Below are 23,526 nucleotides of genomic sequence, written 5' to 3'. Positions count from 1 at the left end.
ACATCGGAACAGAATTAGAAACAGAGTTACTCTTAGAGAGATGTTTACTCCAGCCATTACATTCTTCCCACTGTGATAAACTTGTTTAGCACACCATCCTGTTCTTTCCCTTTCCTCTGACCAAAACTCCTATGCAAATGTTTTTCTTCTGCACCTTTGTTCTCATGCCCTTAGGATACAACTAAAAGGTCAGAGGTTTCTCAGATTGGTGCCATTTTCCTGAGACTTTATTCTTCGTGAAGCAGTCCCTCTGTGCCTCTTGGAGTTTAAGATGAACTTCTGCTCCAAGCAATTTTTCATTCTCTGTGCTACCGTAGTCACACAGTACAACATGGCATGGACTGTTTCTCCTCTGCCATACCCTACTGCCATACCACACTGCCTTGGAGCCAGCTGACTTGAGAAAAAATAAACTCTTCCTCCTTTAACTTGTGAGTGTTAGGTTTTTGTTCCAGCAAGGAGAATAGTACCTAAGACACCATCTTTGAAAACAATCTACAAATTTTTTATTATTCATATTGCCTCATCTGGCTCATATCTTAGAATTAGAAGTCTATAGGTAGGATAGGAGGAAGGAAGCCATTTTTTATATAGAAATATTAAGCACTTCTAAGATTGAATTTGAACTTTAGGAAGATGCCCCAGAAAGATCCAAGAAAACCTAAGCCATAGTTCCTAGCATCAATAAAAATCAAGATACCACAGTGAAAACCTGAGTTATAATTGTAGTATCTTATAAGATGTTAGAAAAAGTAACAACCAGAGTGACCTGTGAAGAGTGAGAACCTTGGCTACATGGAGCAGGACTCTCTCCTGCCCAAACCCCAACCCTCAGTGACCCAGGAGCAGACAAGGCACAGGGGGTCATAAAGGCCATTGTCCTGAGCTCTAGAAGATAGAGCAGAAGCAAACAACAGAGAGAGCCTCTCTCAGGCTCCTTGATGAAAATTGAAGCCCGCTGGAAAATTGAAGAGAATCTCTGCAATAAAGGAGCAGAGATATATATGACCACTATACTTGGTAAGTTGGAGGGATCATGACCTCCCATCAGAACCTGGGCTATCTTCAGGGGAAGGGCAGCTGGAACCTGCAGTAGAACCTTGCAGAGTTCAACCCTGCAGGAGGACAAGGAGCTCAACTTGGGACTTGCAGGCAGAAATCCACCTGAATTTCACGGGTCTGCTACTGACTTGCTGAGATTCATTGACTTATAGCTGCACACTGCTGCCCACATTGTCTATTGTGACAACAGAGACATACGCTGAAGGAGGCCCTTCATTTTTATTTTTTATTTGTTATTTTCAAAATTGTTTTTTGCTCTTATTTTAAATTTTAATTTATTCTACTCTTTTGAGATTTTTCTCTTTTCTTCTTTTCTCTTTTATCCCTCTCTCTCACTGGCCCACATTGTTCTTCATCTCCCTTTTTGTTCCTCTTCTGGCACTAATTCATATTTCTTCTTTATTTTTCTTTTCTCTTTTTCCTTCTTTTGATTTTCATTGGCTTTAAAGGAAAGTAAATACAATTTCTAGCCTCCCTATTGCTGTTAGGACGTTCTTTTCTCATATTTGTTCTTTCATTCTGTCTTTTCCTCTTGCCTTCAACCGTTTCTTAGACTTTGCGTGATCTTTCTGTGTCCTCTGGCCTCACTGCTAACCTTTCCCTATCCTTCTACCTATTTATCCCTCCCTCCCCAACTCCTTCTAACTCTCCATCCCGAAGGTAAAGTTGCTATATTGAAGAGTCTATTCACTATAAACATATGTTGGGCTGGTCCTCAATTTTGATTTAATTCACACAGTTAAAGGTGATTGATTAATAACTACCACAAATTGTCATTCTCTAAACTCTGCTTGTTGCTGTGGTGTTGCTCTTTGTATCACTTGGGTTAAGGTGTTGTGATTGATCTAATCAGTTGTCCTTCCTGGTATAATGAAAATGAGGTAGCTTCAGAGTCATTAGAGACTCAAAACCTAAAGACCAGCTATATCTGGAAGACATCTCTGAGAAGCAATCATTCCATAAGGGTTCTAGCTACAAGCCACAAAGATACTTACAATAAGCAATTTCAAAGTATCAGCCCAGGAATTAAACCAAGGACAGTACCAAAAACAAAAATGAGAAGACATTTAAGCAAGGCACAAACCCAGACTTGCACTTCACCAAAGGCAAACTCTGGGGGAAACAAGTTGGAAAAGTCTGATAATCAAGCACCTGGACACCCTGAACTTATAGCACAGGAAGTAACAAAACAGATGAATGAGGCTCTAGGAAAATTCAAAACAGAAATAATTTCTCACATAACTACAGAGATGGTGAGCAGAGTGAAAGACATGATTAGAGGCTCTAAAACAGAAACAGATAAAAATAGATGAGCTCAGGACCATACTGGAAGCCATGAATGCCCAGCAAAAGAAAGGCATGGAAACCATGATTGCCCAGTATAGGAAAGAAATGGAATCCATGAAATAGATTCAAACAGATATCCAGGAGATTAAAAACTCCATTGAAAATATTCACAGCAGATTGAGGGAATGTGAAGATAGAATATCAGTTACAGAAGACAGGATTGTGGTTAGTGACCATGAAAACAGATTTCTTAAATATAGTAAAGGACCATGAGAAATCAATCCAGCAGCTGCTAGATGATGCAAAGAAGAATAACATAAGACTGATAGGAGTCCATGAAAAAGCAAGAGAAAGTACAAATGACATTAAAAAATCGTTAACACAAGTAGAAGTAGAAAACTTTCCAGACAGAGATAGAGAATTGGACATACAGATAAGTGAGGCACACAGAACTCCAACCAGCCAAGATAAAAAAAATGTACACCTAGGCATATAATAGTCAAGATCCCAGAAACCCAACAGAACAAAATCCTACAAGCAGAGAATAGAAACAAATCACATACAAAGGAAAGCCCCTCAGAATCACAGCAGACTTCTCATCACAAACCCTCAAATCAAGGAGAGCCTGGAATGAAGTATTTCAAGCCCTAAAAGAAAATAACTTCCAAGCTAGACTGTTGTATCCTGCAAAATTATCTTTCAAAATCGATGGGGAAATTAGATACTTCCACGACAAAGAACACCTGAGAAATTTTATGAACACCAAACCAGCACTGCAAACAATTCTGAACCATATCCTAGAAAAAGACAATGTCTTAACTCCAGGAGGCCCAACAGAGCACAGCTAACAGGCAAGGCAAGAAACTAAAGGGAAAGGGAGAACAGTAAAAAAATAAAAGAGCCAACAAAAGTAAAACATCATGACAAGGATGAGTCAATATTTATCAATTATAAGCATCAATGTTAATGGGCTCAATTCACCAATCAAAGGAAATAGACAGGCAGAATGGATTAAGAAGCAAAATCCAGCAAAATGATGTATACAAGAAACACACCTAACTAAAAAAAAATTCATAGACTGAAAGTAAAAGGATGGAGAACAGTTCTCCACACCACAGGAACCTAGAAAAAAACAGGGGTAGCAGTCTTATTTGCAGACAAGGTAAATTTCAAACCAAAACTAAGAGAGACAAAGATAGTCACTACATCTTTGTAAAGGGAATAATCCAAGAGGAAGAGATGACAATCATAAATATATATGCACCAAATAGGAATGCCTCTAACTATACAAAACAAATATTAGTGGACATGAAAACCAAATAAGCACTAATACAATTGTAGTGGGGGACCTCAATACTGCACTGTCACAAATAGACAGATCATCTAGACAAAAAATTAACCACGAAATTCTAGAACTAAACCAAGCTATTGAACAAATGGACTTAATAGATGTTTACAGAGTGTTCCACCCCACAAAATCAGAATATACATTCTTTTTAGCTGCACGTCGGTCATTCTCCAAAATAGACTACATGCTACCTCATAGGACATGTTTAAGTAAATGTAAAAGAATTGAAGTTACCTCCTGTATATTATCAGACCATAGTGCAATAAAATTGGAGATCAATAGCATAAGAAACCACAAAACTACCACAAACACATGGAAATTCAATACCACTCTCCGAAACAACCAATGGGTCACAGAGGAAATTAAGAAATTAGTATCTACAAGTAAATGATAATGGCAGTACAACATGCAGGAATCTATGGGACACAATGAAAGCAGTTCTATGTGGGAAATGCATAGCAGTGAATGCCCATATTAGAAAAACAGCTCAAATAAACAACCTAATACTGAACCTCAAGCTCCTAGCAAAAGAATAGCATGACAAACCCAAAGCTCATACAAGAGAGGAAATTATAAAGATCAGAGCAGAAATCAATGCAATGGAGACTAAGAGAACAATACAAAAAAATCAATGAATTGAAGAGTTGTTTTTTTGAAAGAATAAATAAAATCAATAAACCTTTAGCCAACCTTATGCAAAGAAGAAAAGAAAAGGCTCCAACCCATGCAATTAAGAATGAAAAAGGTGAAGTCACAGGAGATCCAGCAGAAATCCAGAGGATCATCAATACCTACTTCGAGAATCTGTACTCTTATAAATTGGAAAACACAGAAGAAATGGACAGTTTCCTAGATACGTATGAATTGCCAAAGTTGAATGAAGAAGACATAAAATTTCTAAACACCCCAATTACAATGAGTGAAATTTAAAACATAATTAAAAATTTACCAACAAAGAAAAGCCCAGGTCCTGATGGCTTCACTGCTGAATTCTCCAAGACGTTTAAAGAACTATCACCATTACTCTATAAACTCAGCAAGGAAATTGAAAGGGAAGCAATACTTCCTAATTCATTACAGGAAGCAAGTGTTACTTTGATTCCAAAACCAGGGAAAGACCCAACCCAAAAAGAGAACAACAGACCAATCTCCCTAATGAACATAGATGCAAATATCCTCAGCAAGATACTGGCAAACAGAATACAGAGGGTCATCAAGAAGATCATCCACCCTGACCAAGTCAGATTTATCCCAGGGATGCAAGAATGGTTCAACATTCGTAAATCAATAAATGTAATACACTATATTAACATAGTCAAGGACAAAAGAATACAATCATCTCAATAGATGCAGAAAAGGCATTTGACAAAATCCAGCACCCATTCATGATAAAAATCCTACAGAAAATTGGCATGGAAGGTGTTTATCTCAACCTGATTAAGGCTATCTGAAAAACCAACAGCAAACATCATATTAAATGGTCAAAAACTGAACACTTTCATGCTAAAATCAGGAACAAGACAAGGATGCCCACTATCACCACTCCTGTTCAATACAGTTCCGGAAACATTAGCCACAGCAATTAGAAAAGAGAAATAAAAGGAATAAAAATAGGAAAGGAAGAAACTGTAATTATTTTTTGACGATATGATATTTTACATAGAAGACCCAAAAAACTCTGCTAAAAAACTTCTAGACTTGCCTCTTGCCTCGTCGCTGGTGCCTGAGCAGTCTGCTCAACCTTGCTTCTCCTCTCCCGGTGGAGGCCCAGGAAATCTGAGTGGGAAGCGGGGACCATGTTTCAATGCAAGCTGATGGCTCTTGACTACCACAACCCTGCCGTCTTCAACTGTAGAGATGAAACAGAATTTAGAAACTTTATAGTTTGGCTTGAAGACCAGAAAATCAGACACTACAGGATTGAAGACAGAGGTAATTTAAGAAACATTCCCAGCAGTGACTGGCCCAAGTTCTTTGAAAAGTATCTCAGAGATGTTAACTGTCCTTTCAAGATTCAGGACCGACAAGAAGCAACTGACTGGCTTCTTGGTTTAGCTGTTAGACTTGAATATGGAGATAAAGCTGAAAAATACAAGGACTTAACACCTGGTAATGCAAAAAATACTGACAATGCAACTAAAAATGCAGAGCCATTGATCAATTTGGATGTAAATAATCCTGATTTTAAGGCTGGTGTAATGGCTTTGGCTAACCTTCAGATTCAGCGCCATGATAATTACCTGGTAATGCTTAAGGCAATTCGCATTTTGGTTCAGGAGTGCCTAACACAGGATGCAGTTGCTAAAGCAAATCAAACAAAAGAGGGTTTGCCTGTTGCTTTAGACAAATATATTCCTGGTTTTGACACAGAAGATGCAGTTCTTAATGAAGCTGCTCAAATTCTGCGATTGCTGCATATAGAAGAACTCAGAGAGCTCCAGACAAAAATTAATGAAGCCATAGTAGCTGTTCAGGCAATTATTGCTGATCCAAAGACAGACCACACACTGGGGAAAGTTGGAAGATGAACACTTTAGATTTCTGCTTCTTACCTACTTAGTATAGTTGGTAACTATATACTTCTGGCATGTATTTGGAAATCAAATCTCATTTTGGAGGGAGGAATCCCAGAAAATTGACAATGTTCTAGAGATTTACCACCACAATTACATTTTTCTTTAATAAAGTTTAAGAAAGTGGAAAAAAAAAGACTTCTAGACTTAATTGACAGATTCAGTAGAGTAGCTGGACAGAAGATCAACACTCAAAAAACAATAGCCTTCTTGTATACAAATAACAGACTCCCTGAGATATATGGGAAACAAGTTCTTTTACAATAGCATCCAAGTAAATGAAACATCTAGTAATCGATCTAACAAAGGAAGCAAAAGAACTTTACACTGAAAATTACATCATTCTGAAATAAGAGTTTGAAGAAGATAGAAGAAAATGGAAAGACATCCCTTGTTCCTGGGTAGGAAGAACCAATATAGTGAAAATGGCCATACTTCCAAAACTGCTATATAGATTTAATGCAATGCCAATTGAAATTCCAACAATATATTTATAGAACTAGAGAAAACAATCCAAAAATTCATTTGGAACCAGAAGAGACCTAGAATAGCAAAAGCAAATCTAGGTAACAGAGACATGGCAGGGGGTATCACAATCCCCAACTTGAAACTATCCTACAAAGCTACTGTGATAAAACCAGCATGGTACACACAAACAGTCCTGAGGTTCAGTGGAATAGATTAGAAGATACAGAAACAACTCTAGACATACTCAACCGTCTCATCTTTGACAAAGGAGCCAAACACCCTCACTGGAAGAAAGATAGCCTATTTAATAAATGGTGTTGGAAAAACTGGATTTCAACCTGCCAAAGATTAAAACTAGACCCATATCTATCACCATGCACTGAATTAAGATTGAAGTGGATTAAAGATCTAAATATTAAAAGAGAAACACTAAACGTGCTTTAAGATGAATTAGGTAGAATTCTTGAAGACATTAAGATAGGAAAAGACTTTATGAGCAAAACCTAAGTAGCATGGAAACTAGCACAAAGAACAACTGAGATCTCATCTTATTTAAAAGCTTCTGCACTGCAAGAGAAACTGCCAACAGAGCTAAGAGACAACCTACAATGTGGGAAAAAATTTTCACCAGCTGTTCCTTGGACAAATGTCTACTATCTCGAATCTTTAAAGAACTTGAAAACATCAGACCCCCCAAATATAAAGACCCAATTCAAAAATGGGAACCTGAAATGAATTGATATTTCTCAGACAAAGAAGTAAATGCAGCAAATACACAGAAGAAAAAAATGTTCAACATCACTGGTCATTCGAGAGATGCAGATGAAAACAACATTAAGATTCTACCTCACCCCAGAAAGAATGGCTACTGTTAAGAAATCATCCAATAACAAATGCTGGCGAGGGTGTGGGGAGAAAGGAACCCTTCTCTGTTGTTGGTGGGAGTGCAGACTGGTGCAACCACTGTGGAAATCAGTATGGAGATACCTAAAAGAACTAAGATTAGAGGTCCCATTTGACCCAGCTATTCCCCTGCTGGGTATCTTCCCAAAACAATTAAAAGAATCATACAGTGATATATGTGCACCCATGTTTATGGCAGCAATTTGTAATAGCTAAAGTTTGGGAACAGCCCAAGTGCCCATCAACAGGAAACTGGATAAAGAAAATGTGTATTTTTAATAAAATGGAGTACTACTCAGCCGTAAAGAATGAGAAACTAGAGACATTTATAGCTAAATTAAGGCCATACTCTTAAGTGAAATAAATAGGACACACATGTATAAATACCAAATAGTTTCTCTGGTGTGAGAAACTGAAAGTGTTAATAAGGATTAAAATGATTAAAATGAATAATTGATAATTTGACATAGGAAGAAAAGGTCCAGAGGGGTAGGGGAACTGGGAGAGGAATGGGAAAGGAAAGAAGGAAAAGGAAAAATTATAAGAAAAGGAAAAAGTGGAAACAAAGTCTTTGTAAATAGGGAAGGGTGGAGGGGTTGAAGGGAGGACAGGGAATGGGGAAAAAATAAGAACCAAGATACATCATGTACAGGTAGAAGTACTCGATGATAAACGTAAATATATTGTATACCTAAAATGTGCCAGTAAAAGAATTTAAGGGAAAAAAAGAAAATGTAAAATCCAGAAAAATTTCTGATGTAACCTGTATGATCTGTCACTTCGATAGGAAATTCTGTCTCAAGTGAACAACACTGCAGTTACTGAAGAAATACTGTAATATTTAAGATAAGATCTCAACTGTGAAATTAAAATCCGAAACTCAATCTCTTCCTTACTTACAAGTAAGCAGCACAGTAAATAAAATGGGAAAAAGTTCATTTTGTAAAATCAATAGTGTAACACACTAGGAATAACTAAAAATGTATGACATGTATTAAGAGTATATTATTCAATTGAGATACATAAAAGATGTGAATAAAGAGAAAGATATGCTTTGTTGTAATCAGTTCTCTTATGTTAATTTAGAATTAATTTAAATGGACACAACTATATAAATACACAATGGTAAAAATGCAGGAAGATGAGACAGTTATAACAAAATTCTGAAACTTACTGATCAAAAGATGAGATATTACTTGATTTGTCTTTCAGAATAGAAATTGATAGAAAAGGAGAACTGACTGAAACTATCATTAAGTAGAAGTAGGCTCCTGTATTCTCTAACCCATCCCACATAGCTGGATTTTTGTCTCTTTCCTATCATGGCAGAAGGGTGGAGATTTATTTTTTGTGGAGGGTTAGAAACTAAAATTCTCTGGCCTGAGAAATATTAGGCACAGTTTGGGGCCAGGATACTGTACTGAAAATAGGAATATTAAAGTGAAGCCTGAGAAAATGCCTTAATATGCAGCAGTTTCTCTTCATTCAATTGTTAGAGCACCAACACCCTAACCTATGCATTTAAGTGTACAAAATGCTTAATTTGTAGTAAAGAAAAATTTTACTGAATTTTGTAATTCAAGATGAGATTCATAATGATGTTGATATCAGGTAGTCCATAAAACTAATCAAAAGGAAGAGAGTAAAACAGCTTATGTTCCCCAGGAAATAGACACTGCAGTAAGTTATTTAGGGACTTCTCTTGGGAGTGACAGTCATGGAAGAAAGGGAAGGAAGCAGGATTGGGGAGAGATTGTTGGGCTGTGATCAGTCTCAACCTGACCCTATGCAAAGTTCTGAAGTATGGATGGTCCTTAGAAGTTGGCCCACATTTTTACAAGGGAATTGGCCTTGTGTACCTTCATGCTGATCAGTCTCTGAAGCAGATTACACCCCAAAAGGATATGACTTATTTTTAGTTTGCAGTTTTTCTTGTATTTGTTCCTTTGCTCTAAAAATGCATTTACTTTTAAGAGAAATTCTCTCATTATTAAATCATGAGCTCTATTAAATATGCTAGGAGCACATACAATTGTTTTCTGAGAAATCTAGCAACCCCAAACCCCAATTTTTCTTATGTTTACATAATGCAGATTTTATATAATGCTGATAAAGACAGGAAAATCCCACTTTTCATCTTACAAATGCCAATACCAATATCTGCAACTAGGAGGTGTCTGTCAGGACATTACTGTTGGTAAGAAGTTTTTTCTAGATGAGAGCAATTTCCACATCTGCTTTACAGCTGAGGACTGTTAGCTGGCAGCACTCCAAGGAAGAGGGCACACCTCACCATGCACTGATTCGTACATCTTTTGCCAAGAAGTGAAAAATATAATATCTGGTACTATTTCATAGGTTAAAACATGTCACATGGCTAAAGCCTAATTTCATGAAACATGAATGTATAATAACCCCCATTCAGTTATCTGTTATTCCAAAGCTTAATGACTTACCACAATATGTATTACTATATTACTTTTCATGTTATCTAAAAGTTGGCTGGGCTAAGCAGTGTGGTTCTTCCTCATGTCATCAATCAATCACCAAAGATGCTCTTTGTCAAGATAACTTATGCAGCAAAATCACACTGTGAGTACAATGTAGGTCAAACTACAATCAAGCTATAGGATTACAAGTATAGTTGCTTAGCTACTATTGACCCATTAGGGAAAGGAATCACGTAGCAAGGGCATGTGGGAAGAACAAAGACATTCCTGGAAAAGGAAGAGTGTATGGATCTGGATGTTCTGGTCACCCACTTTTGTATCTGATGCCTGTCTGAGCTTAATGGACCCAGTGGTGCTAGTTACAGTATAATCTCAAATTACTGTCTATCTAGGGAGACTTGCAGGCTTGGCTATTGAATCTCCAACTTGAGGCATGGCTCTGGTTATCTTCACCTCCAGTCACAATTTTGATGTCTTTTTCTTTTGTGTTGACTCCCTTGAGGGCCCAACCCTTCTCTGACTACACGTTAATATCCTACTAAGCTGCCTAAAATAGGACAATTGACCAGAGCATCTGTACATGGTATCTTTATAATGGCTGATCTCAGGTCAGATGGTCTTAGCTACGTTTCCCTGATAGAATGCTCCAAAACACCTGGACCACAGATTTATGATGTAGCCTCAGAAGGCACAGAGCATCTCCTATTGCATTTTGTTGGTCAAGTCAGTCACTCAGACCAGCCCAGATTCAAGGGAAGGAAGGAAGTAGACCCATCACTTCTTAATGAGAAGCAAAAATTTGTGTCTACCTTTAGTCAACACAGACTGCATTATGACACTTATTTCTGGGCAGCAGAAACATCTTTTACTATCCAGAATCACTCTAGAAATTATCCTTCCTACAAGGAATATGCCGCTCAAAGATTTAGGAGAAGGAAAAACAAAGAAGACATAAGTAAGATATGTAGAGGCCTATAATAAAGTCATTAACAATTAGAAAACAAGCCTTTATGGGTAGTAAGAATCTAGTGTCACAGAGCACTTCAGAAAAGGAAATACTTTATGGCAATATAACTGAAAGATACTTTAGAGTTACATGTAAGTAACTGAAGATGTAAGGAATAGTAAGAGTTTGCTGCAAATAGTAATAAGTTCTTCATATATGAAAAAGTTCCCACCTCAGGTGGTGAATGTTAAGAGCCATGGTGATCTCACAAAAGTCAAACCTGGACAAAGGAAAAATGAAAAATGAACATGGCAAGGATTAAGTCACTACTTTTAAACCACATGATTTGAGCAATTTCTTACCATGGAGCATTAAACTTTTACTATAATAACCATATATTGTTTTCATGTTTTTTATACACAAATTTTGCTAGTATTAACCATCTAGTAAATGCATATTTTTTCTTTTCTAGGATTACTTCTGAGACAGTAAAGAGTCGGGGTGGGGGGCGAGAGAGAGAGAGGAGAGAGAAGGGAAGTTCCTGGAGAAATGATGGAAATTTTACATAACATAAAATTGAGAAATAATGTTTATAGTTTAGCTTTTAGCTTTCTGAAACTTACTCTACATTCTCTCTGAACTGTTAATAATATTAGCTGTATAGTCTGGGGAATGATACTAACTGGAGCTAGCCCAGGCACAGCCACAATGAATGCTTTCCATTTGTGTGATGTTGTAATTATGCAAATTAAATTTTAGCTGTAGTTACTCTTGCTTCAGTGCTGAATGCATTTTGAGCATAGCTCTTACGGGAAATTGGAATTATGCTTTCTATGATACATATTGCACCTGTGTATGGGGAAAGAGCTTAAAGTTAAGGCTACAGAAATGAAAAGTGGCTTTGGTGACTTTGCACTTTATTGAATTGGTAGTGTAGCTTCATGTAAGAACATGATTTACAGAGGATTCTCCAGAAATTCTTTCTTTTTCCTTTTTTTTTTTTGACCTTGAGCTCACTGTGTAGTCCAGGCTGGCCTCACACTTGTGATAATTCTCCTGCCTCAGCCTCCCCAATGCTGGGATTACAGGCATGCGTCACCATGGCCACTGCTTTTTTATCTTATGTGTGTGTATGTGTGTATGTTTCTGACTATAAAATTAATATTTGCATATGGAAAGAAATTTGGAGATTATACAACAGCTAACATGAGACATGAAATATCTGTAACTTTTCACCATATCAAGATAACTACCATTTACATGTACCTGCTTTTTCTTCCAATGCTGTGTATATAATCAAAACTTCAGAAGTCAGAGTGACAGTAGTTGCAAGTATGTACTTTAGAGCCAAAGCACTTAGGTTAAATTCTGATAGTTCCTATCTAACTGATTTTATATGGTGACTCAGTTTCCTTATTTGTAGCATAATGACAAAATCTATTATATAATGAACTGTCCTTTGGGTTCTTATGTGCATTATATGACACAATCCCTATTAAAAGCACAAGGAAGAGTTTCTTCCTCTTCCATCATTCAAACTGTATTAAAGGGGGCCTGGCCTGACTGTTGCTCACTCAGTGGAAGAAAATTTGCCATGACAACTCAGGAGCAGAACTTGCCAGAAACCTGCCTTCCAGATTTCCAAGGAAAGCTTTCATAGGAACTGTCACCTCACCGAAGGCTCTGCTGCAAAACTGTCCATGGAGAAAGGACAGGTGCCAGAGGAAGCTGCTGATCATCTTGTATTGCAGGAGTCAGAGCCTGGCAAAACTACAGAAACAGGAACTGTCCTTCTGAAATGTCTCTATATCCCCCTCTACTGACAAACTTTAATATTGCACCAGATGGTAAAGTCAAACTACGTAAAGGGCCTAGCTCCATTTTCCCAGAGCAAGCAAAAAGGGTGAATTTGGACCACGGGGGGAAAATTGATAATTGACAAATCTTGTAAAAACACATGGCACAGTGCCTCGCATATAGTAAGTGCTCCAAAACTATTAGCTCTAATATTTCAGTCACATTTGGCTACAAATATGCATCTTCTCTACACATATTTTATACTCTTAATTTTAACTTACAATGTTACGACTTTTCACTAAAATTTCTTGGTATAGGGGGCTAAGGATATAGCTAAGTGGTACAGTGCTTGCCTAGCATACACAAGTCCCTGAGTTCAACTCCAAACACTGCAAAAACTAAACAACAAACAAAACAAAACAAAAAAACCTTAGTATGATAGGTTTAATTTTGTGTGTGTATAATTATATTCAATTGTTATACTTTTATGTATATTATGAATTATTTATAATGTTCAATCTAATAAGCCTAATAATTTCTAAAAATAATTGCACAAGACCTGATGTCTTCAATGCTGAATTCTACCAAATATTTAAAGAAGTCTTAGGCCCAACTTCTCAGTTGCTTCCAAAAACTTGAAGAAGAAATAATACTTCCAAATTCATTTTATGAATATATTAATACCAAAGTCAAACAAAAATACTACCAAAGAAAATTATAACTAAATATCCCTGATGAACAAAGATGCAAAAAAAAAAAAAACCCTCATGAAAGTACTAAATTCAGTTATACATTAAAAGGATCACACATCATGACCATGTGGGATTTATCCCAGTGATGAAAAAATGGTTCGACCTATCCATGTGATATGCCACACTAATACAATGAAGGACAATTACCACATGGCTGTGTCAATACATGTAGAAAAAGCGGGTAACAAAATTCAAAATCTCTTCATAATAAAAACTCTTAACAAAAGTAGGTATAAGAAGAGGGTTCAACAGAAAAAGAGCTAGGTATTATAAGCCCACAACTAACATGATAATCTGTGTCAATCAGATGATGTCTTTTCCTCTACTATCAGAAATAAGACCAAAAAAATGTCCACTATAGCCACTTCTATTCAACCTAATACTGGAAGCCCTAGCCACAGCAATTAACCAAGAGAAAGAAAATTTTAAAATTCTAATTGGATACAGCAGCAATATACAATAGCTAGATCTTGGAAATTTGGACAGAGTGTATATGTCCATCAACAGATAAATGTATAAGGAAAACGTGATATTTATATATAATGGAGTACTATAAAGAAAGATAAACTTGAAGCATTTATGGATACAACTTAAGAATATAATATTAAGTAAAATAAGTCAGACACAAGCTCAAGTATCACAGTTTCTCTTGTATGAGAAACACAAAATATATATAGAGAGAAAGAGAGATAGATATAGATATACAAAGTAAAAGATAAATAGGAAGTAAGGAGTTCAAATACTTCCACAAATTACATATTATGTTATTTCAAAAATGTTTTAATATGTATGCTAACTTGTTTCATTTATACTACTACTTTATCTTAGTTCATTAAAAAAAGTTTTGGGTTATTAACTTTCACTTTTGTAAGAATCTTTTTGGTTATAGCTTATACACTGAATAACTACTTTGAAGGTAATGATTCACAGTGTATTAACTATTCTCATTTTGTTATGAAATTTTGTTTTATTTTATCATAAAATAAAGTGAAACATTCAAACAATAAAAAATTCAATTGAAAAGGAAAAAGGTTAAATTGTTTTTGTTTGCAGATCATATGATTTTATGTATAGAAAAACCTAAAGGTTTCACACACACACACACACACACGCACACACACACAAACCTGTAGGAACTAGTAAGAAAATCCGGTATATTTTTAGGATGCAAGATCAACATAAAAGGCACTAAGGCTTCTAGACACAATGAATTAACAGGAAAAGAAATAAAAAAGCAATCCCACTTATAATAGCTATAATAGAAAATAAAATATTAATAAATGTAATTAAGGAGTTGAACACCTGTTCCTTGAAAACTATAAAACATTGATAAAATTAATCAAAGACACAAATAAATAGAAAGATGAGAATAAAGAATGAGATGAGATAAAGATGAGATAAAGAATGAATTGGTATTCATTGATTAAAAGAATAAATATTGCTAAAATGCCCTTAACCAAAGCAACCTATAAACTCCATACAATCCCTATCAAAATGCCAGTGACATTTTTAAAAAATAGAAAAATCAATCCTAACATTTATAGAGAAACAACAAAGATGTTGAATAGTCAAAGTAATCTTGAGAAACATTTAAAAACTGGTGAAATTACACTGCTTGATTTCAAAATCTAACATAATATAATAATCCAAAAAGAATCCAAGAATCCAAGAATAGACATCTACACCAATGGAACAGAAGAAGAACCCTAAGTATTCCTAAGTATTTCATTTTTTATACTATGGTGAAAGGTATTGTTTCTCTAAATTCCATTTCAGTGAGTTTGTTATTGGTGTACAGAAACACTGTTGATTTTTGAGAGTTGACTTTATATAGTGCTATACTTCTAAATTTGGTTATTAGTTCTAGGAGACCTCTGGTGGAGTTTTTATGATCTTTTACATAGAGGACCCTGTTATCTACAAATAGTGATAATTTAACTTCTTACCATGTTGATAGCTTTTTATCTTTCTCTTATCTAATTGCTCTAGCAAATATTTTGAGAACTATATTGAACAAAAGTGTGACAAGTGGACATCTTTGTCTTAGTTGAGATTTTAGAGGGAAAGCTTTCAGCTTTTTTCTTTTATGTATGGTGCTGGCCATTACTTCTCATAGATGGCTTTTATAGATGAAGACCTTCTATTTGCATTGAGGTTTTTTTAAAATCATGAATGGATACTGAATTTTGTCAAATGCTTTTTCTGCATCTATTGAGATGATCATATGGGTTTTGTTCTTGATTCTATTTATGTGGTGAATTACATTTACTGATTTGCATATGTTAAACCATCCTTGCATTTCTGCAGTGAATCTTACTTGGTAATGATGTATGATCTTCTTGATGATTTGCTACATTCTTTTTTTTTTTTTTTTTGGTACCAGGGATCAAACTCGGGTCCTTGCACTTGCAAGGCAGGTGACAGAACCACTGAGCTAAATCCCCAGCCCTATTTGCTGCATTCTATTTGCCAGCATCTTGATGAAGTTTTTTTTTTTAATCTATGTTCATTAAAGAGTTTGGTCTATAGTTTTGGGATTACAGCATTTCTTTTCTTTTCTTTCTTTTTCTTTTTTTTGTACCAGGGATCGAACTTGGGACCTTGTGCTTGCAAGGCAGGCAGTGGCACCGCTGAGTGAAATCCCCAGCCCCTACTGCTTTTCTTTAAACCATTTCATTAAACATTTAAACATATTTCATTAAACAGTTTGAAAAGAATTAGTCTTAGTTCTTCTCTAAAGTTCTTGTAGAAATTGGCAGTGAAACTGTCAGGACCTGACTTTTCTTAGTTGGTTGGAAATTTTTCAAATGGGCGCTTTGCTCCTGATTATGCATATAAACTTGGCTGAAAACAGCAAGCAGTATCCAAGCTACAGACAGAACATTTGGCTGCCTTGGAATTTCCTTAGCTAGAATAATTAGTCCAATGCCCTTAATCCCAGTATCCTGCAAAGTCTCAGGATATGAACAAAATGTAAACAAGATTTTTGCCAGACCATAACACATATGGTCTTGAGTACAATTGCCAGTGAAGATTGTGTTTGCAGCTGAAACTTCCTGAGCATGGCTTTTACCATCTGTCTTTTTATCTGCATTCTGGTCTTCTGAGCTCTGACCAGAATCTCCCATTAAGCTTGGCTTACAGCATTCTAGAGCTTCTCTAAACTGCTCCTGTAAACAAGTCCCAAATGCTTCTAAACTGCATGGTCAGGTAGTCAGAGCAGAGACTTCCTTCCCAGGATCAAAATCTGTTTTTGTCACTTTCTTGTCACTGGGACAAATACTCTGTACCCACAGCTTAAAGGAAGAGAGGGTTTTTTTGGCTCACATTTCAGTCATGTTTGCCCAGCTCTAAAAAAGAAACAGCAGGGCAGAGGGGCATGGCAGAGGAAATGATAGTCACATCATGGCAGCCAGGAAGCAGAGAGGTACAAGCTGGGAAGGGAGATATACCCTTCTTGGTCACACTTCTAGTGACCTGCTTTTCTGACCAGGCCTCATTTCTCAATATCACATTTAGCTATAGTGCCCCCAGGATTCAGTCACCTTTCAAAAACCCTGCCTATGACAGCATGAGACTCTTGGGGGATGTTAGATATAAACCATAACAGATATGATCCCCAAAGCAGGAAAACAAAAGCAAAAATAGACCAATGGAAATTATCTCAAATTAAAAGGCTTCTATACAACAAAACAAACAACGGAGTGAAGAGACAACTTCTGGAATAGGAGCAAATATCTGCACACCATAGATAAGGGGTTAATACCTAAAATATATAAGGTATTCAAGCTACTCGAAAGTAAGAAAATGACTCACTCAATTAAAATTAGCAAAGGATGTGAATATATGTTCCTTCAAAGAACACATACAAATGGGTAAGAAGTATATGAAAAAATGATCAACACCACTATTCGTCAAGGAAATGCAAATTAATACCACAATGAGATATCATTCTGTATCTGTTATAATGACCATTATCAAAATTGTGAAAGGTAAGTGTTGGGAGAATGTGAAAACAACGGATGGAATTCTTTTACTCTGTTGGTGGAAATGATGGAAAACAGTATTGAAGTTTCTCAGAAAAATTCAAAATAGAACTATAATATGATCCAAAAATCCTACTAGTGATTATATGCTCAAGGAGATAAAATCAGTATGTTCAAAAGATATCTGCACTCCTGTGTTCATTGCAGCATTGTTCCCAGTAGCCAGGACATGGAAGCAACCTAAATGGTTGAGGAGGTAAAGACAGTCTCTGCCTCTGTCTCTCTGTCTCTGTGTGTGTGTGTCTGTCTGTCTCTCTCTCTCTGTCTCTCTCTCTGTCTCTCTGAATATAGATCTTTAAAAATGAGAATGAAATTCTGTCATGTGTGACACCAAGGATGAGCCTGGACAACATCATGTTAAGTGAAATAAGTCGGGCACAGAAAGATAAATCCTTCATACTCATTTGCACGTGGAATTTGAAAAAGGTAGACCCATAGGAGCAGAAGTACAATGGAGCTTATCAGGAACTGGGAGGACAAGGATGGGAGATTTTGAAGGTGTTGCTCAAAGTGTACAATATTTCAATTAGTCAGGAAATAAATTCAAGAACTCTGTTATACAATATGGTTACTGTAGTTGATAACTACATTATATGTTGGAAAATTGCTGGAAGAGTAGGTTAATGTTCTTACCACAAGAAAGATGTTATGGCTTTTGTTTAGATATCCCCCCAAAGCCTCATGCAGTCATAGGTGGCTTTTTCAGAGGTGGCTAAATCCAGAGTGTGTGATGCTGGGATTCAGGGCATGTGATAACTAAACCAGTGCAGTGATTGGTTTGGCACTGCCCTAGTCTCTGCAGTCTGGATAAGATAAAAGAGGCAGATAGATGCTGTTAAGGTCCCCTTGTTGCTTTTGCTACCTTCTGGCCCCCATGAACTGTTTCTCCTCTGCAATGGCCCACTGCCACGTGCCACTCTGCCTTGGTGGCAGCCAACTACAAACCGAAACCTCTACAAACTGAAATAAATAAACCTTTCCTCCCTTAACTTGAGGATGTTGGGTATTTTATCTCAGCAATGAGAAAAAAGTAGCCAAGACAAAAGATAAGTATGTGAGGTAATACATATGTTAATTAGCTTAATTTAGCTAGCCCACAATGTTCACATATTTCAAAACATCAGGGGCCAGGGACTTAGCTCAGTGGTTCTGGCGCCTGCCTTGAAAGCACAAGGTCCCAAGTTCGATCCCCGGTACCAAAAAAAAAAAAAAAAAAAAAAATCAGACTGTATACCATAAATATATAAACATATTTATCAATTAAAAAATTTTTTTAAATGCTGCTAATTTCAACTGTCAGTAAATGTGTACGAGAAGATAGCACTTGCAGTTGATAGAAATGTAGCAATGAATTATATTGTAAGTCATATAGCAGTTTCCGTTGCAATTTTGCTCACTTTTTTTTTTTTTTTTTGTTACCAGGGATTGAACTCAGGACCTTGGCACTTGCGCGGCAGGCAGCAGAACCACTGAGCTAAATCCCCAGCCTCTGTTGCAATTTTAAGTGTGCATAAGCTTTGATCTAGCTGTTTTATTTCTTTAATTTTGTCCCAAATTAATAGTCTTATAAATGCCTTAAATCTATTTTTAATATATTATTGACAAGATTATAATAAAAAAATTTTATATGAAGTAAATACCAAATAGGGTCGGGAACAGGAAGAAGGGAGGTATGTTTAAGCAAATTATAGAACTTTGCTTTTCTATGGAATATTGTGTTGGCATGAAAATAAACAGACAAGGAGATTCAAATATTGACATGTAGGTGAAAAGTTAATAATTTTTAGTTTAATCACAATTTTTATTTCTAAAAAATTATATATATGTAAATATGTGTGTACATAAATTCATTACATGGATAGATTTTAATCTACTCTTAATAGCCCTTACTTCCCTGCCAGGAAATAGGAGTTGAAGCATAATTAAAGGAAGACTTTCAAACTGTTTTTCCAAATGTTTTTCTATTGCTCAATATGGTAATAGTTTTTTATTATTTTACCTGTGGATTACCTTAACACAAAAAGTAAATGCTAACAAAAATAATTATATATTCAAAATAGATTAATTATACTTCATATTTGTTTAATAAGCTATCATTTTCTGATTGGTTGACAATACTCCCTTATACAATACAATGTATTTTACTTCATTGTGCATTAGTTAACTTCTAATTAGTAATTCATGTGTTTAAAAGTATGATTTAGAAAAATATGATTTGATTACTTGTACAAGCATTCAATATTAAGAATCCTGTATTGTGGGCTGGGGATTTAGCTCAGTGGTTCCGGCACTTGCCTCGCAAATGCAAGGTCCTGAGTTCGATCCCCGGTACTCAAAAAAAAAAAAAAAAAAGAATCCTGTATTAACTGTTGAAATTATAGTCTTATATTTCCAACATGTGTTTGATAAAATAACTGTTCTTCTGTTATCTAGGTAATATTTGATGGAACAGACCTAATTTAGAAAGATGCTGATACTTTGCCTTTTGCATCATTTTTTGCCTTATAAATTCATCCTTCACTTTGGAATTCATTTTAGTTTCCTGCATGTATGAAACTATATACATTGAAATGAACATAAGAGTGCAGATATCTCTTCATGTACCAGTTTCAATTCCTTTGGATATATATCCAAAAGGGGAAGGCTGAATCATATTGGTACTTTAATTTTTAGTTGTTTGGAAAATTACATTCCCACCAACAGTATGGAAAAATTTTCAAGTTTTTTTCCACATTTCAAGTTTTCTACCTAAGAACTATCCTTTTAATCTTAGAATAACCCAGATTAAGTTTATTTTGCTATTATTTTATGTTAAATTTTTAAGACACTTTCAAGTTAATGGCAGATACCTTGAGGTCATCTAAAACAACAGAATTAGGAAATATAACACCCTTCCACTAACATTCTCTTACGCATGAATTTTTTTGAATAATTCTAAATCTTAGTAGACTTTTATCACTCAAAATTTCTTTTATGTGCTGTTTCCTACAATTTGTCATCCAAAAGCAAATGGTTTATTCAAGCTTTCCAGGGACCATATTTTGGCAGGGAAGAGTGAAATGTGGAGGAACAGAAAACAAGGAATTAAGCAAACCACAGGAGAATGTTTAGGAATTATGTCTGAGTCACAGTTGGGAGAGTGGAAAATGATTAGAGTGTCTTGTTTCTTTATTTTTCTCTGAAAAAAATTCTTTCTACTGGATTTCTTATTTCAATTAAATCATTCTTAGATTTAGAATCCTATAGTAGCTTGAAAGCCTGCACAATAAAAATCTTTCCTAGGCAATTATAATGTACATTAGATCTTAAAACCTAGGACATAAATTTATAGCAATTGGTAATTCTAATATTTTATTCCTGTTATATCATGCAATACTATATTATATCAAGCATGAATTTTATTTTGGTTTTTATGAGTCAATTTCATTGCAGCAGAATCTGGGCACAATATTTCTTAAGGATAAGAATAATCATATTTAATATTTTTATGAGTGATTGTATATTTAGTTCCAAGCATTTGAAACCTTAAAATCATAAGCATATAATTGCTGAGCCATTAACATAAGAAAACATTTACTAACCATTTATCTCTGCCATTGAAGGAGTCTAGTACTAAAAACAGAAGTAAGACTATCAAGGTTGTTTTGTGACTTTGCCTTAATATGATTTAATCTAAGGACAGAGTCTGAAAATATTAAACTTTACATTTTTGTTAAAAATTGTGACAAAATATCTAGCAAAGATAAAATGTTATTGATAATCAGAGATAGTTACGTACATGAAAGAGATTGAGAATTGTTTTAGAAAGGGTAAATTGCTTCATTTCATAGTGGAGAATTTGCTTTTTGCAGTGTTTTTAAATTTATCATTCCTTCCATTTCCCACTCCCCAGCTAAGGATGTTCCCTCTCTCCAAACCCACTGGCATGTGAGAATTCCATTCCCACAGTAAGGTCATTTCACAGGCTCTCTTTTCTACAAGTACATATTCTTTTGTGGTTTAGAGCTGAAATAGCAAGCGTGAGAACATATAGTGTCTAGTAAAAGCCAGCATCACTGAATGAACTCAGTAAAGCCAAATGGGAATTGCAGACTCCAAAAATTAAAACATTTGAACATCTGTTAATACTGTTAATCTTGCTCTTCTTTGAAAAAAACAATAAATCTGATCAACTCTCTGTGTAGTATCTCAAAAGAATAAACAAAGGAGCTTGATAAGTAAAATTAATCTTGCAGATGGTTCAGTAAGTTAGGGTCTGGGACAATTCTTGGAAAGTTCTCTTAATGTCTTTGGAAAAGTAAATATAAATGTAGACAATTCCCAAGCAACAATATAGTGAAACTGAAGAATTACATTTACCAATAATGAAAGGAGAGATAGAAAATAACTAAAAGCAACCTATTTGTGAAGAAAAGTCAAATGGCATGTATTTTTTCAGCAAGTATTTGAAGCTATCAGAAAAGTTAAAATTTTGTTTTTAATTTTATTTAAATTTATTTATCCACTTAAGCTTTGTTTCTTTCAAAGTGTTTTCCCTGGTCCTAAGAATAGGTGTCATCAAGTTGCTTTTTATTCTTCTCTGCTTTTTTTGTATGCAATTCACTTTTTCTCACAATAACAAAATGAAATCCTTGTAGGATTTCTCAAGATGTCAGATTTCTATAGACTGTAAGATGCACATACAACAATCATCACATATTCCAGGTTTACTGTCTAGGAACGACTTAATTATTAATTCTCCTACTATAATTTATCATTTTTCTTTTGATTGTCTCAAAGTTAAAGTGTGATTGCTTTACCCCCTCCCCATAATTTTTCCATGTGGCAGCCAATTTAAAAATAATAAGAAAAAGTTTCTTGCCAGTTTTCCATGGTATTTGGGGGGGGTACCAGGGATTGAACTCGGGACCTTGTACTTGCAAGGCAGGTGGCAGAACCACTGAGTTAAATCCCCTGCAGTTTTCCATGTTTTACATGAGGGATATGATTTCATCACTGAAGCCACTGTTTCAGTAGGCCACACCAGCACACGAGTCAGATGGTAACAAGTCCTCAAGTGTGGCTGACATCCACAAAATGGGGTCCTGGAGTATCAATCCCTCATTTGCCCAGCCCTATCATTATACCTTCACCTCTAGCAGAATACTCAAGGGAGAAGGGATGCCCACAGAATTCTCCTGCACCTATGATTTTATTCTTCATGATATCAGATACTGCAAATAAGGCTGTTTGTTGTCCAGTTTTAAACCATCTGGCTTTTGAGCTCCCTGACATAGATGTTATCAAGTATGTCTCATATTTTTGTGGAAGCCATCTGGAAACATAAATACAGAGACCTTCAAGCTATTAGAAGCAGCTTTCCATGTGGACATCTCCACTCTATTCATTTTTAAGCAGATGCTCTTTCCATGCCTGCTGCTTTTCCAGTTGCAAGTTCCAATGTTGTCATCTGTGTTGTAATTTTTTAGGCATCTAAACCCTTGGCAGGGGTGAAGATTGAACTTCTTGGAGATTTCCCCTCCATTCCTGTTATCTTTTCCCCAGATTCCCTTTGGTCCTCTTTTAGTCCCTTTTTCTTCCTCACCAGCTGCCCCAACCTCTTTCTTGCAAGGTTTTCCTAGTTCTTACTTTAGGAAAGAGGAATAATAGAGCAGCTGCTGACTTTAGACACATGGTAGTTCCATTTAGTATTTTATATAGGTGATACAATGTATAACTGTTTTTAAAAAAATCTTTAGATTTTCTGCAAACAATATATGCATATGATAAAAACTGAAAATGTTACTAAAGAGTTCAGAATTAAAATTGCATTTTCTTCTCATTTTTGATATCTATTCATGTGTTCTATCTTTTAGAGGAACTTCTTGCTGTTGGTTTCTTGTATACAGTACTTT

General features: G+C 35.6%; 1 long non-coding RNA gene and 1 pseudogene across 5 annotated transcripts in view; both read left to right on the top strand.

Annotated features, from left to right (window-relative positions):
• LOC101707767 (uncharacterized) overlaps positions 1 to 23,526 on the top strand; it is a 163,306-nt gene that overhangs the window by 56,968 nt on the left and 82,812 nt on the right. The window lies entirely within an intron of this gene.
• Positions 1,302 to 22,584, top strand: LOC147825913 (tRNA-splicing ligase complex subunit RTRAF pseudogene; annotated as a pseudogene). The gene has a single exon (XR_015440074.1). The product of XR_015440074.1 is annotated as a tRNA-splicing ligase complex subunit RTRAF pseudogene (transcript).

Source organism: Heterocephalus glaber, unplaced genomic scaffold, assembly GCF_053883595.1.
Source record: "Heterocephalus glaber isolate CG9 unplaced genomic scaffold, H.glaber_assembly_v1.0 deba00001481, whole genome shotgun sequence".
Lineage (NCBI taxonomy): Eukaryota > Metazoa > Chordata > Mammalia > Rodentia > Bathyergidae > Heterocephalus > Heterocephalus glaber.
Note: the sequence above shows the minus strand (reverse complement) of the source record. Positions and strands in the feature narration are given on the sequence as shown.